The sequence below is a fragment of the Athene noctua genome, chromosome 4 (genome assembly GCF_965140245.1).
Source record: "Athene noctua chromosome 4, bAthNoc1.hap1.1, whole genome shotgun sequence".
NCBI classification, from domain to species: domain Eukaryota; kingdom Metazoa; phylum Chordata; class Aves; order Strigiformes; family Strigidae; genus Athene; species Athene noctua.
Window position 1 is genome coordinate 14,115,732 of NC_134040.1, and position 14,654 is coordinate 14,130,385.

General features: G+C 39.3%; 1 protein-coding gene across 1 annotated transcript in view; it reads left to right on the plus strand.

The window, feature by feature from the left end:
* Positions 1-13,621, plus strand: part of C4H4orf50 (chromosome 4 C4orf50 homolog) — an 81,624-nt gene extending 68,003 nt beyond the window's left edge. The window contains exon 15 of the transcript XR_012633530.1: positions 11,234-13,621. The gene's annotated coding sequence lies outside the window, so the exon portion shown is untranslated. The remainder of the gene's footprint in view (positions 1-11,233) is intronic.
* Positions 13,622-14,654: the final 1,033 nt, after the last annotated feature.

The following is a 14,654-nucleotide window of genomic DNA, read 5'->3' on the forward strand; positions in this document are numbered from 1 at the left end:
AAGGCATAGTGTCATCTCTGATACCTGTCTGCCACTGGTGATCTCCAACAACTCCTTATAAAATTATAGTCTCATGCATTAACAAGATATAAGTGGGAAGGATGTATTTTATGTAAATTTAGTCAGGAAGTCTTTGCAACTAATTGCTCAAAGTGAGTGGGGAAAGCTGATGGAGTGTGATAGACATACAGAATTTTTTTCCTCCTTTCAGAATAGACAGTGTTGATTAACTGGGCTTAGTATAGCACTGCATATATTAACAGAGCATAAAATTTCTCAGAGGATGTGCCTGCTCTGTGGATGAGCCTAATGGGCCATGCTCTTGGACATTATTGCAGATGTGAATTTTGGAAGTTTTAGAGCTATACTTCCGCAGATAATACCATTGGTTTTGGTGAACTTGGTATCAAATTATTGTCCTGGCCTAGCGTCAATATTTTGATTTATGGTAAAAATGGAATCATATGCAAGAAATGTGAAGCCATAACTACAGAATGGATCGTTTATTCTGAAAAGTCTCAAACTCAGGGAAATCCTCCTTTACATATGCTACTCAACGTAGGTAGCTCTGAGAGATGTCAAAGGCTGGTCTGTCAATCAGCCTGCTGGTTTACATGCCAAGTCCTGCTTGGTCTTTCTGGTTTGTTCTTGTTGGTCATGCTGACTTGATGGCTAGGAGAGCTTCTGATCTTTCTTTGATGTTGTTCCGGACATGGTATTTCTGCAACCATGGGCTGCGCGCCTTGTTCCTAGTGCATCACCTTGCATTTAACAATATTTATAGAAAATCATTGATTTCATTTCCACGCTAGCTGGAGGCTGGAGTTACAAGTTAGAGTTACCTTCTTGAATTAGAACTGGGATTTGCATAGATGTCTACATGCATTTGATACCTGAATAAAACACATTATGGTGCCTCGTGTAGTAGGTCAAATGTTGCTGTCAAGTATGGTGCATGTCATGGATCTATGCATACTTAATTTCAGTGTGAGAGCTGGGCATGTGCTGTTGATTCATGTCCCCTTCCCTTCACAATACCTTGACAGAGTTTTATTTGAGAGAAGGCTTTCACAACACCCAAGTCTGGATAGAGTCTCCTCCATGCTGTGTCCTGTAGACATGTATGAAGTCCCTGAGCATTGGTATGGCCATTTCACAGGGATGACTGGTGGATGTGTGACATAATGGAAAAATGGTCAAAAAAAAAGGCAGAGCAAGTAGAAGCAGTAAAAAAATGTGATGGAGTGAACTCACAAGTTATCAACTGAACTTAAAACAGTATATTAAAATACAGCTAACGTGAATTATCTCAAAATCTTTTCTTTCCAGAAACAAAACAAAACTGCACCTGAATGGATCAGCACTAGTGATTTTTTTTAAAAAAAAGCACCTCCTGAAAATGATCCAGTGTATCTGATCGTAAGCACCAGGCTGAGTACATCTAACAATTACAGGTCTTTGGAAAATTGAAGACTGAGATTTCAGTGTGTCTCCTTTAATAGGAGAAAAAGATGGATATGAGTATTTGTTGAACAGCACACAAGGTTATGTAGCAGTCACAGTGTATTCTGTCTTACTTATTTGGGACAGAGAGCCAGATGCATCACTGTTACATAAGCCTGCTGACCTGCATATAGAGCTTTGTGGTAATAGAAAAGTAAATCCTGTTCAATTTAGCCAACATGAAGATATGAAATTAGTGTCTTTTTAAGTTTTCTTGCTTTCTCTGTATTTGTATGTCTATACAGGTATGTTTAAAAGGGAAAACCCCACAAAACACGTCATTCCTTAAAAGGCTTTGTTTTTAAAACCAACTTGGGAGGGCATGAATACCTGGGATAAAGAGGAAGGGTGAGGAGGCAATGAATGTGAAGAAAGGTCAGTCTGCTGAGTAATGGTACAATCTGTATGTTTAGGGAATGGGGCCACAAGGTGTGTTGTACACCGGCCTTGATAGCCTGTTACTTAAGTGGTGCAGCATGAAAAAAGATCATGTTATTTTGCCAAGGCTTTTGTTAGATTTGTTTACTTTTATTCTGATTTAGAATGAAAATGAGTATTTTTTCAATTATTAAGGAATAGAATAGAATAGAATAGAATAGAATAGAATAGAATAGAATAGAATAGAATAATTTTCAGTTGGAATGGACCTACAATGATCATCTAGTCCAAAGTTAATCACACCTGAAACTGGAGGCAGCAGAAGCTCCGGGGTCCACAGCTCGAGGAAGTCTGTCTGGATCCTCTGGCTGCCTGGGATGGCAAGGAGTTGCACATTTCCAGAGCTTCCAGACTCCTGCTTCTTTTCTTTCTGCCTGGTGGGCTAACAGAGAGCTGCCAGCCTTTGAGTTTATGAGCAGGGATACTCTGCTCTGAGTTTTTTGGCATCCTGCCTAATGAGATCTGTAGAGGAGCCAGCAGCTTAGGAGCTCTGCAATCTCTGAGACAATCCTGGAGCAATAACTTCTTCCAAACTCCCACTCTCTGTCAACCTGCCAGGAGTACTGTTGAAGAACAGGGAAGGGGACCTGGCAGGAAATCAGGCGTGATTCTTGCAGCCTCATCAAAATCAAATGTGTCATTCAGAATGTTTGTTCCCACTTTTAGTAACCCCACACAGAAACACTAACATGTCAGCATCTGATCCTGAAGGTCCTGCATCCCCTTGCTTTAGACATAATGGGTGTAAAGCTCAATGAGGCAGAAGAGTGGATGAAGAGATATTTACACCATCCTAGTATCTCGTAGTTGGGATGTGGGTCAGCTGCAGCTCTTCACATAGCACTAGACTGCCTGTACTCAGATGGCCTACAAATCCCAGTTGTCCTGATGGTATCAGAGGACATGGTTATTCTAGGAAGACTCTTGACTGGCGTAGAGGTTAATATGATGGTACTGGAAAGGTAGATGAAATACATGTTGGCACCCTGCATGTTTTCCCATGTTTGCTTTATGATTGACCTTGAGGTCTGTGGATGAGTAGACGTATTGGCCCAAACAGTGTGGAGACAAGAATTGTCTGGGCACACGTGTGTCCCAAGCACGTACTTAAAATTCAATACAGATATTTCAAATATAAGTTATAGCAGCCTAAAGGATACTGTAATTCATACTTATAATCCACAGATTACAGAGTAACATTTCAGCAGCTGGGTGTCCCTGGAAGGTGAGTGAGCATGCTCTCACTTTCTCTAGCCATAGAGCAGGAGGATGATAACACAAAAGGCCTTGTGGCTCACTGTCATGACTGTAGCCCCTGCAGGGTAAATCAGGACTAATGATGCAATGCAAAATTGTCCAAATGACAGAGAGAATCTGGGCCACTGTGTTCATCTTGCCTGATTTCCGAATTTTTCAGTGCTCAGGGGGACAGGATTATAACGAAGTTTGACTTCCTGCTATGTAGGTTACATGCTATATGCTGAATCCTCCACCACAGGGGTAAAGCTGGACTGGGGACACTTGCTTTGCCTCTGTAAATATTGATGGGAATAGCAAATGTTTTTCTTTTACAAGTAGTTAGATTCGTGATAAAACCATTTAGACTTTTACTGTTGGTGTTGCATTAAAATATGTTGCATAATAATGTGTTGTTGTTAGTAAACTCTGCAGTCTTTACGTTGCTGTCTCTGAGCAAAATTCACTGTTGGTCTGGAGGCCTTCTGGGTGACAAGTGGGCTGTCTGGCTCTGCCATGGGGGGATCAAAGGTACTATCACCCTAGTGATCCTGCAACCACGGCTGTGCATCCACTGTCTCTGGCAGACAGGGCTGTGCAGGCTGACACACAAATCTACTGTAGGTAGATCTACGAACAGGGAAAAGGAAGTAACTACAGAAAGCCTACGATTTGCTCACAGATTTGTAATGATATTGCTTTGATTACTACTTTAAAAAAAAAAAATCCAACCTACTCTAGCAGTTATTCTGGCTTCTAACAGGTTTTTGTACATATTAGTCAAGGAAAAGCAAACCAGAAAGGCTCAAATATTTATGTGCTACTGTCTTCCTAAGCTTTTGCTATGGGGTGCAGAGCATCTAGAAATCCTCTTCCTCAGATGCTACTTAATCTCTTCTGGATGTGCATACATAATTTTTCCCTGCATGGTTGGAGGGGTAGTAGGATACAAAAATGCTTTGCTGAAATGTGAATTCACTTGCCCATTTTTCTTAGCATGAGAGCAGCAAGGCAAACCTGCTGACCGTTACTTGTCTGACTATGCATTTTAGGGGAGGATATTTCTTTGTTACTGCTGCAGGTCTGTTGCAGCAATTAAAAAAAATGTGTCTAAGGAGGAGGCAATAATTCTGAAAGCATCTTTGGTGACTAAACATTATATTCTAAATATGGAGTGTTGCTGCTGATTTTCCCAGTCTCCTGTGAGTCATAAAACCTTGTCTAGTATTGAGTGAACCATTCTTAATGACCTTGACTTTAAAAAAAAAAAATCCCTGCGACTCCCCCTGAGTCAAATAATTTAAATGAATGGTTTTCTATAGGATATTTGTAGTGCTTTTCAGATAATTACAATTCCTGAAGGACAACGGGCAGCTCTGCATTTGCAGGCATCACTACTGTCCCCAGGACAAAGACCCTCTGGCCCAAAGGTTGCTGTGGCTTAGATGAATGCAACCCTTGATCTCCTGGAGAGCCTTAACCCATGCAACTGTGAATAGGACTGCCTGGGAAGATCATCTGGTAAAAAGATAGCATGCTCCAGAGGCTGAATGGTTCAAATAGCCTCTACTTCCAAGGACCTTATGTTGTCCTGCTCACATTGTGTGATCTTCAATCCCAGTGAGTCTTTCGGATTTTTATGGTTGCACTTACCTCCTTGGCTTCCCCAGCATCCCCCACAGACCAGGGTGCTGCTCTGAGGTACAGACTTCCCCCTTGTAGTCTGTTGATCCAGTTTGAAATGCCTTGCTGCAAGGAGGTTGAATCCAACGCAGCAAATGAAGCATTTTTTTACAAGATCCATGGCTGTTACTTGTTGTAAATATATCTGTTCCATTGGTGTTCTACAAGTGGTCTGTGAAACTGATACTACACCTTATCATCAGAACCTTTTAATTAAGATTTTGATGTTAAGGATGCCTGTCTGAGAAACTCTAAGGGAAAGGAGTGGCCCCACAGCCCAAAAGATTTGGAAATAACCAAGTTGAATGTGCTTCTATTCCATATTGTTTGGGGAGGCTGTGGGACTGCTGAGGGTCAACCTGGCTGTTGCATATTCAGCACTGGAAGAAACACTATGTCCCAGTTGTAACTGGAAGTATGGTGCTAAAGCATACAGTGAAGTACATTAGATGTGAAGTATTTGATGTGGTTGTTGCTACTGTCTGTTACTGTTGGTAGTTTTTGATAATGTTCACTTTAACAAACTTCAGCGAAATATGCACGTAATAGGGATTGTCTCCATTTTTGACTTGACAACATAATCCTTATGGAATTTGTTTTTTCATTGTACTGAGTTACATTATTGTTCTGAGATGCTTCTCAAAAGCAGTGTGTCCACTGTATAGAAGGTGCTGCTCTGCTGCCATATTTGGACATGTCGTGCTGTTATTGTCTCTGTTGTGTGAGGTTAACTCCTTTGTATTAGCCTTTAAATCCATTATAACTGTCTTAATAGAAGAGAGGTAAATAACACTAATGGCCTTAGTTTACCTTAGCACAAAACCCAGCCTATATTTAATAAGTGCTGTTAGATGTTCAAGGCTAGTGAAAGGTCTGAGGTATATAAATGAGGTGGTGCTTGTATAGGAAAATCGAATCACTAAAGTAAACAGGGTCCTGTGGAAGATGCTTTGAATAGAAGGGTCTTTTAATTGTTTCTTATTTTAAATTGGCATAGGGCCACTCTTTAATTAGGACTAACACTGGGTGAACTCTATCATAAAAAAAAAAAAGATTCCAGCTGGTTTTTCCTTTTTTTGTGTGTTCTCAACAATCTGTGATCAGACTTCGAGGTTTCGTCGTTTGTCATTTTAAAGAGTTGGACTGCTTCATATCAAGCTTCTTGGCAAGCTGGCTTGCTTTGGCTGCGTTTTCAAGATTATGGGTTAGCAATTGATCTCATAAGTGTGTATGTTACTGCTGCCTGCCTACAAAGTTGTGGAATATTTGACGAGCAGGAGGTTAGACACTGGGATTCTTCTGTAAGCATTTGCATCTCAAGCTGGAAAAGATTGCAAAGATATTATTCTAGAAGACATTTTCTGAAAGCATATATATTATTTCTATATATATTTATAGGCCATTAACAGAAGAAATTAACTTCCAGAATGGCACTCAGCACAGCAGTGAAGTCAAATGCTCATGCACTTTTGTAAGATTCACATTTGCAACTCCTGTTCCCTGTGATTACCCAACCCTAAGACTCAAATTGTTCTTCTCCAAACAGTGTGAAAATGAGTGTGTGTGTGACATTTTTCTGAACAGTTCCATAACATTAAATAGGACCGCTTGTATGTTGTATATTGATCATATTCAACTGTTAATGAACCTAATGTGTTTTGCATGGAGTATGATTAAGATAAACTTCATTCATCACTGCATGAATTTATTTTACCAGAATTACACTATTAGTTTCATAAGAAAGAAACTGGCTTAAAGCCAGAGCAATGATGTTGAATCAGATCTATAAATGTAACAGTATTTAGTATTTAACATATATGTTAAATCAGATCTATAAATGTAACAGTATTTAGTATTTAACAATTTTGTTATCACAAAAATGTAGAATGACATGATTTTATTTTCTAACGGAAGAGAGAATGTAATTTATTTGTGTTTTTTCAGCATCCATAGTTGGCTAGCTGGCTGTTTTGGTTTTTTTTCCCCGTGGGATGCAACTGGTGTAGCTTTTCCTTTTCTCTGAAATATAGGCAAGCTTTCTTGGCCTTGGTTTTAACTGGGATCAAAACATCTTCTTTCAGAGTTTAATGAGATCCACACCTCTTGAGCTCCACTGTGAATCCATCAATTAGAAATGAAGTCTGTAAGCAGCAATTTTTGAATGAGAAGACTACACTGAATGCTATTTGATTTTCTTTTTTCCAAACAGAGAGATAAAATGTTTGTTCAAAGATCAGTATGCTCTTGGTTTTATAACGTTTTTTTGCCAAATGGCTGAGGGATCCCAGTTGGAACTCCATGATGGTCCACCACATAAACCTACCTCTGTTACTTGGAAAGTTAGCAGATACTGTTTTGATACGTTTTTACACTGGTATTACTATATTTCATGTCTTCTTTCAGATGATCAGAATAAAATATCATCCTCCTTTTTCTGTCTTTATGTTCTCAATTGAAGGAACTATTTAACTTCAAATCTTCTGTGTGCATTCATTACAGTTGGACTTGTTGATCTTAAAGGTCCTTTCCAACCTAAATGATTCTATGATTAATTAAAAAAGAGAACAAGGACTCTGAAGATGCTGTAGAGATTTTAGGATTATGTGTGATCCTGCAGCTGTTTTTTTTTTTCCCTTCCAGCCCTGCTGTTGTTTGCCTTTAAAGTCTCTGAAACTTTCTGCAAGGCTTTTACTGCTGCATCTTCCTAAGGGGAGGAGGATGGCTTCTACCCTGTGCTTTGCAAGGGACAGAGGCCACGGACCCTGGCAGTGGACATAGAGCTCTGTTCTCCAGGGAACTGATTGGAATGGAGTAATTAAATAGGATAGCCCTCTTTAGGTCAGCACTAGTTCTGTTCCACCAGTGTGAGCTGGTGTGGATGAGCTTGTGCAGACCAGCCAGTGCTGTTTTGATCACTGTATTCTTTGTATCATCTGTCTCTGAACAAGCTGAGCTGGACAGGGGATAGCAACGGCCTTGGCTGGCAGTACTGGTGCTCTCTGAGTTTCCTTAAAAATGTTACTTTAGATACTTGAGGGAGTAGACCACTTGCTCTGTAAGGAGAGGCCAAGAGATCTAGGCTGGATCATCCTGGAGAAGAGCTAGTTTGAGGGGGCTCACAACAGCCTTCCTGAACCTGTGAAGAAGTAATTGAGAAGATGGGGCTGGGCTCTTCATAGTGGTGCATGGTGAGAGGATGAGACACAGTGGGCATACATTGTAACAAGAGAGTTTTGGACCATGTATAGGAAAAGCATTTTCCTCATGTGGAGAGCCCAGCAGTGGGACAGGGTGCCCAGGGAGGTTGTACATTCTCCATCCCAGGAGGTTTTCCAGATTTGACTAAGTAAGCCCTGGGCAAACTGCTCTGGCTTCAGCACTGACTCTGCTTTGAGTAGGTTGATCTAAGTAACCTTCTGAGGTTCCTTCCTATATTCTTATAGTTTCCTGATACTTAGCACATGATGAACAAGAATAGATGAGGAGGACTGGGAGCACCTAGAACAAATAAATGCTGGCGGCTCATAGATTGGTAGAAAATTGTGACAGACCAGAGTGCTAAAAGATTGGAGAACACCGTGTGAGTGCATGAAAGTGGATCACTGATCTTTGTTATGTGAGAAATGATTTGGTCCGGGCTTAAAGAGCAGTGCACAGTCATCACTTCTATGTTGCAAGGCTCTCTGAGGCTTCAATGTCATGAAGAAATCAGTTTTGTTTAATGACCTTCTGCATTAGCAGTTCTTTGTGTTGGTGACTGAAATTGCTTTTGCTTGTGATGTGAAGGAACATGAGCCCAGCCTCCACATCATTGCTCAAGCATGTGCTTTAGCCCTAACAAAGAACGGGAGGCTAGCAAATTTCTGAGCACCAGAAATACCATGCTGAAACTCTTAGGTTCACTATTGGTAAAGACTCTGCTGTTTTTAATCACCGTGATGGTTGGAAACTGCACCTTTGTGCTGAAGCACTGGAAATGGTTGGTCAGTATTTTTTTTTGGTAAAGTGACATCATGAAGGCCTTTTTTTTGTTTTTCCTCGAGTATTTCAGAAAACAAACTTCCTCCCTAATTACAGTAATTACAAAACAGTTCAGTCAGTAGTGGTTTATGTTGCCATAATGCTTATTTAGATAAGTGGTATGAGGAAAAAGAATAAGAGAAGGGTGAAGGGTAAATATGTCAGGGATATAGGGGCACAAGGTTTCAAAAAGACTTGGAGTGGAGAATAAAAGGAGGAATAAATAGTGTCACATAGGAAGGAACAAGGACAGACAAAGGGTGAAAGGAATATGAAAGAGAAAGTGAAGAGGCTGACAAAAACAAGAAAAGAAATATAATTGGCAGCTAACATTTCAAGAAATAGTAATAAAAATGGAAGGAAATATTGTGCAAATAATGCCTTTTACATTTGTAAAATGGTCCCTAGTATAGCGCTGTGTGTTTGGTAAATAGTCTTTATCCCTGACTTTGGAAAATTGGAGAACTTGGTTTAAATTTAAATCGGTTGATAACAAAATATGTTATTACTGAAGTGCCAAAAAATAGGTGATCATTGAATGAATGAAGTTTGAATCAGATTTCCACTATTCTGGCCACATCATTTTTCACTCCTGATACTTTAGGGACATTTCTCCTTTTGAGCGAGTCAGTAAATTGATAGCTGGCAACAATAGGTAGCTCCTGTGCAAGCAATTGAAAGACTAAAATTGCAACCTCTCTGTCTTCTAAAATAAGGCTAAGTTTTAGGAGGACCTAGGGACTCATCCTTCTGATCCTCCCCAGCTCCTTTGCACAGTGATGGGATCACAGAGAAGAGACTTTGTGTATTAGTAGAAGGGGAGAGAGACAAGAATGTATTTCAGACCATCCCAGAATACAAGACCATCTCTGCTGTAACTAAGTCATATTTCTCTTTGTAATATTGATTACAAAAGGGAAAATGCCTGATGTCCTGAAAAATCCATGGATAGCAAAGGCTGTAAGTGTGTTCTGTTGGGTCTTGTTTTGTTTGCACTCAAACTACAAAGAGATTAATGAAAAAAGATGATCCATGGAAACTCTAATAGTGTTACCTTTCTTTACCTGGAGACAAGAATGAACTGCAGTGGACTTTGTTTGCAAACCTTGAAAGGGTAAGAAATTCCAAAACCAGTTTTGTTTGGATCCACCTACAGCAGAGGCAGAGATAATGTGTAATGTATAATGTCTTAAGACGGCTGCAGAAAGCTTCTGGTATTGTGAAGAAGCAAGTCTGTACATTTGCCACCTTCTGATCCAAGATGGATATCTGAACTAGGGAGTATGCAAGGGCTCTAGATGCCTCTCATCTCTAGGACTCCTAGATGTGCTCCTGTCCAACTGCACTCTCCTGTCTCAGTTACTGACTTTTACATACCTCGTTGGTTTTGTGTCCTACAATATCCCATCTAGCTACTTCTCCAAAACTAATGGCCTCCCCTTTATTACTCTGCCTCACTTTGCAGGATTTTTTTTCAGTTCTGTTCTTCATGCTTGGAAAAACCTTTTCATGCTAAGTACAAACCATGAAGGCTCTCTTCTTTCCCAGTTTTTAATTTTTCTCTTTTGGGGAGCATGTGAATGGGACATGTTTTAGTAATGACAGTTAATGACTATCACCAGTCGTTTATTATAATAATAATTACAGTATACCATTTTAAAAAATTCTGTATGTTATTATCATTTCCTATACTCCTGATGTACTAAGATGTATGTTTCCCCAGTAGACACCAAGTTTTAGCCAGCGTTAAGTATGCAGGCAGTGCCTCAATGGTGATATTTAACAGTAATAATGACAGCCTCAGTGGAAATTGCAAAGCCAGATATAATATTTTGCAGACTTTGAAACAATATCTGAGGAAAAATTCAAATGATGAATATTGCTCTGAGAAGAGGCATAGAATTAGGACTTACTTGGAAGTTGGATTTGTGATGGCTGTCATCCCTGGGATGAACTTTATCCATGAGACTACTTCTGTATATCCCTGCCAAGGGGATTATGAAATGGTGTTGGGAAGATGGCAGGGAGTGTTTATGCCCATATTGATAGACGAATGACAGGAACTTGTTTACAAGAAGGAGTAGCAAAAGGGAAAAGTATGGGATGTGCTTTTCATCTTACAATCAGTAAATCATGGGAGAATGTCTCAATGTGTTTTGAATAGTTCAGTTTCTACAATGTGTTCTCTTAATGCTGCCATTATGTTATGTTTGTATGGAATCCCCTAGGCACACTGCTTCCCAAATGCTTTATTTTGACTTTGAATGAAAAACAAACTATTTCTTAAATTGTGAAAATCCAGATACTTATGCTTTTGTCTTTTTTTTTTCTTTCCCTCCTTCCTCTTATCTAGGGAAGAATGTATCACTACACAGAAGAAGCTGTACTGCTCTGAAGGAATGATGGAAGGTGCTTTGACCTGATGGTGACCGCAGCTGCTTCATCATCAGAGAGCTGGGAAGTTGCCCTGAGCTACCATCTGCCACGTTTTAGCCAGGTCCTGTAGTGGAGTCTGGCCATGCGGGCCAACCCAATGTGTGGTTTGAGTTTTCATTCTGTTTTGTTTTCTTGGGATCTCAGCATTTGCATTTTAAAGAAATTATCAAGTTAAGCACAGATCTAAGTCTTCATGGGTCTGCTTGTGTGGGCATGTAATATCTTCAGCCTCGTATGGCTTTCAGCATTCCTGAAAGAGCCTTTGATCTGAATTAGGATGTTTAGTATTTCTGAGGATGTGGTACTTCAGGGTACAAGCTGTTTAGGAAATGAGACAGAACTGCATTTTTACAAGCATAAGTAGGAATTGGTAAGGTACTTCATTTGCACTGAGAGGCACTTGGAACATCAAAGCGCTGTGTCCTAATACTCTAGGTAGATTGATTATTTTAACCACATGAATAGGCCACACCAAATTTAACTCTGAGATAAGGCATTCTGTGTATACATGCTTTTCCTGAAATAAGTGGGTTTGTGCACACTGGTTGGTAATAGTACACATGATGCAAACGCATTTTGCAACCATACTGCACAACACAGATTCATGCACCCATAATCCCTACTGTTCACATCTGAGTACCCATTTATGAAGGCAGGGAAATGTGAATGCAGGCACAAGACTTGTGCATAAGGGATCATATAGGTAAATCCGTTCCTTCTTTAACTAAAGGCACGCAGCACTGTTGTAGTCACTGGCAATACTCGTGTTGATCTGAATAGGATCAGCCATGGACATTGCTCTCTCAAACTATCCCTTACAGTGTAACACACTTTCAGGTTTGATAACTGTTTTATAACTTGTATTTCCTCCTCTTTTTTTTTTTTTTTTTTTTAATTTATTTTGAGCTAACTGCTTAGAGTGTGCTGTCTTTACAATGCTTAGTCGCCCAGTAATTCCAGATATCATTTGAAAGGAGGCAGAAGGATAATAAACTGTGGAATCCCAAATCAGATTAATGCAATGTGCATTTCTAGATTATGATTAGTAACAAGATGACATGTTGGCATGGTAACACTTGAAGCTTAACTACAAGTTCTTAAAATAAAGTGATGACATATGTGTAGTTTTCTAACCACTTGCATACTATTCACCTGGAAACACACATAATTTCCACAATATGCAGACAATTAAATCCCATTTCTTACTTTTGAATTAAGTGTTGAACTAAAAAATCATGCCTCTTTCCTAGTATTTATGCATAATCTCCCTCCATAATTATAATGAACCTGTCCATTTTGTAACATCTTGGGCTTTTCTGCCTCATGGTTTCATTTAAAAATGATTAGCCTAAGGAATGTTGAACATGCTTCATTCTCCGTGGTTTGTACCATATTGGTCTCCTTTAAATTCTACCATGTCATAATTGAAAATTGTCTCACCAATACTGGAAAAGTCTGTTTATTAATTAAATTGATAGACCAGTGGGTGCGTTTCATGTCACTGAGGATTGGGAATTCAAATCCTAATTTTACCTCATATCATTGCAAGAAAGCAGTAGTGTTTTAAATGTGAGATTACTAGCTGAGACAGAGAGCCTAGTTATTATTTTCTAGTTGCCTTATGGTGAAGAGAAGTGTTGTCTAGTTGTTACAGAGTCTGGCTTTCTTTCACTAAGCAGAAGTTAACATGTTTAATGTGCTATCTATGGTAAATGTGCCAGGGGATGCTTTACGTGTATTGTTGTTTTGTGCTAAACTTTCTCAGAATGCAAAATTGGGCACTTTGTTCTGATTGCTTTATATGCACAATATTGCTTTGACCAAATTCCTTACAGTGAAAATTAAGATGCTGCTAAGTTCTGCGTAAGTAAATACAATCTTCTTCTGACACTCGAAATAGACAAAATGGGCAGTGTTACGTGGAAAATATTTCTTTGACAGTTTACTTATTTATATACACTCTATAGTATAGAGCATTGCAGAATATTGAAAATACAGCTTACAGTATTTCCACAGCTCCTTATGCAACCTTTAAATCCCCGATTCTGATCTTCACACTACTATGGATGACAGATGCTGGAAGTACAATGATTGACTCCGGCATGATAATCATGTTACATTCAGAATAATACAATTGCCAGGATATATTTCACATACACAGCAGAGTTCCCAGGATAAACCTCCTGCTAAGGCATAGCTGGTGCTTGTCCTTGTGGCCTTTTAAAAAGAGGAAAGTCTGATCTGTGTTTCATAAATCTACCTGTATTTCTCACTTGAAGATGAAGGATTTTAGTATTTGAATTTACTGTGGTTGTGGGGTGGAGGGAGGGAGGGACATGTGCATGCTGGGTTTTGCCACTAATCCTTTGGAAATCCTTTAGTGCCTTAAGGAGGCAGAGGGGGAACAGACCTTAGGATTACAGAAAGTTGTTTGAACCTCTTTCCTGCTTTAGCAGAATTCCTTTAAAATACATTGTGCCTTTGGCTCCAAACATATTTGCATTAGAAATCAGTAGCCATGGGATTATGGACTAGAATTTTTGTCCCTGCACAAATGTTAGGAAAGAGAGTATACTGTTTCTTATATAAGATGTGAATTAAAAACATAGCTAATTTAAGTTCTGCCATTGGGATCCATACCTACTAGGAAAGTTGCAGCTAAAGAAAAAAAAAAAAAAAAGTTTAAATGTACTGGATTAAATGCCTGTACCACTAAAGTGACTGACAAATGTCAACTGGCTTCCCTGGGACCAAGATTTCATGCTTGTTTTTACTTGGCTTAAGAAATGCTCACATGTGATAGACACTTAGGCACCATGCTCTCTTCCATGCACATAGGAGAGATATAAATCTCTGTTCACTATTGTTTCTATATGTAACATACACTCTTACTATGGGAATATGAATATGCAAATGTAAATTCCAATGTGAGAGGTTACTGCGCAGTGTGCACTAACCGATGCTGAACAACTCCATTTCTCTAATATTTGAACTGTGGTCTTTTTTAAAAGAGGGAAAATGTAGTTAACAGGTGAAAATCACTCCTGTGCAAAAAAAGCCTATGTGAGGCAATTCATGCACTCACTGATGGTCCTAAGCATGTCCTAGGAAAAGCTGAATAAGCTTTTAGCTCATAAGTGAATTTTATCTTTTAAGATTTAAGAGCAGTTTGTTGGTACAGAGCTACCAAAACCAAAAAAGGAAAAAAAAGGCCTGAAAATTAGAGTGGTGGTGGTCTCTTTTGCTCCCTGTGATGACAAGAATGCTTTAATGAATATGTAAATAGTTAAAAGAAAATCATTACACAGCTTGCAGTATGTAAGAAAAGACCTATCATG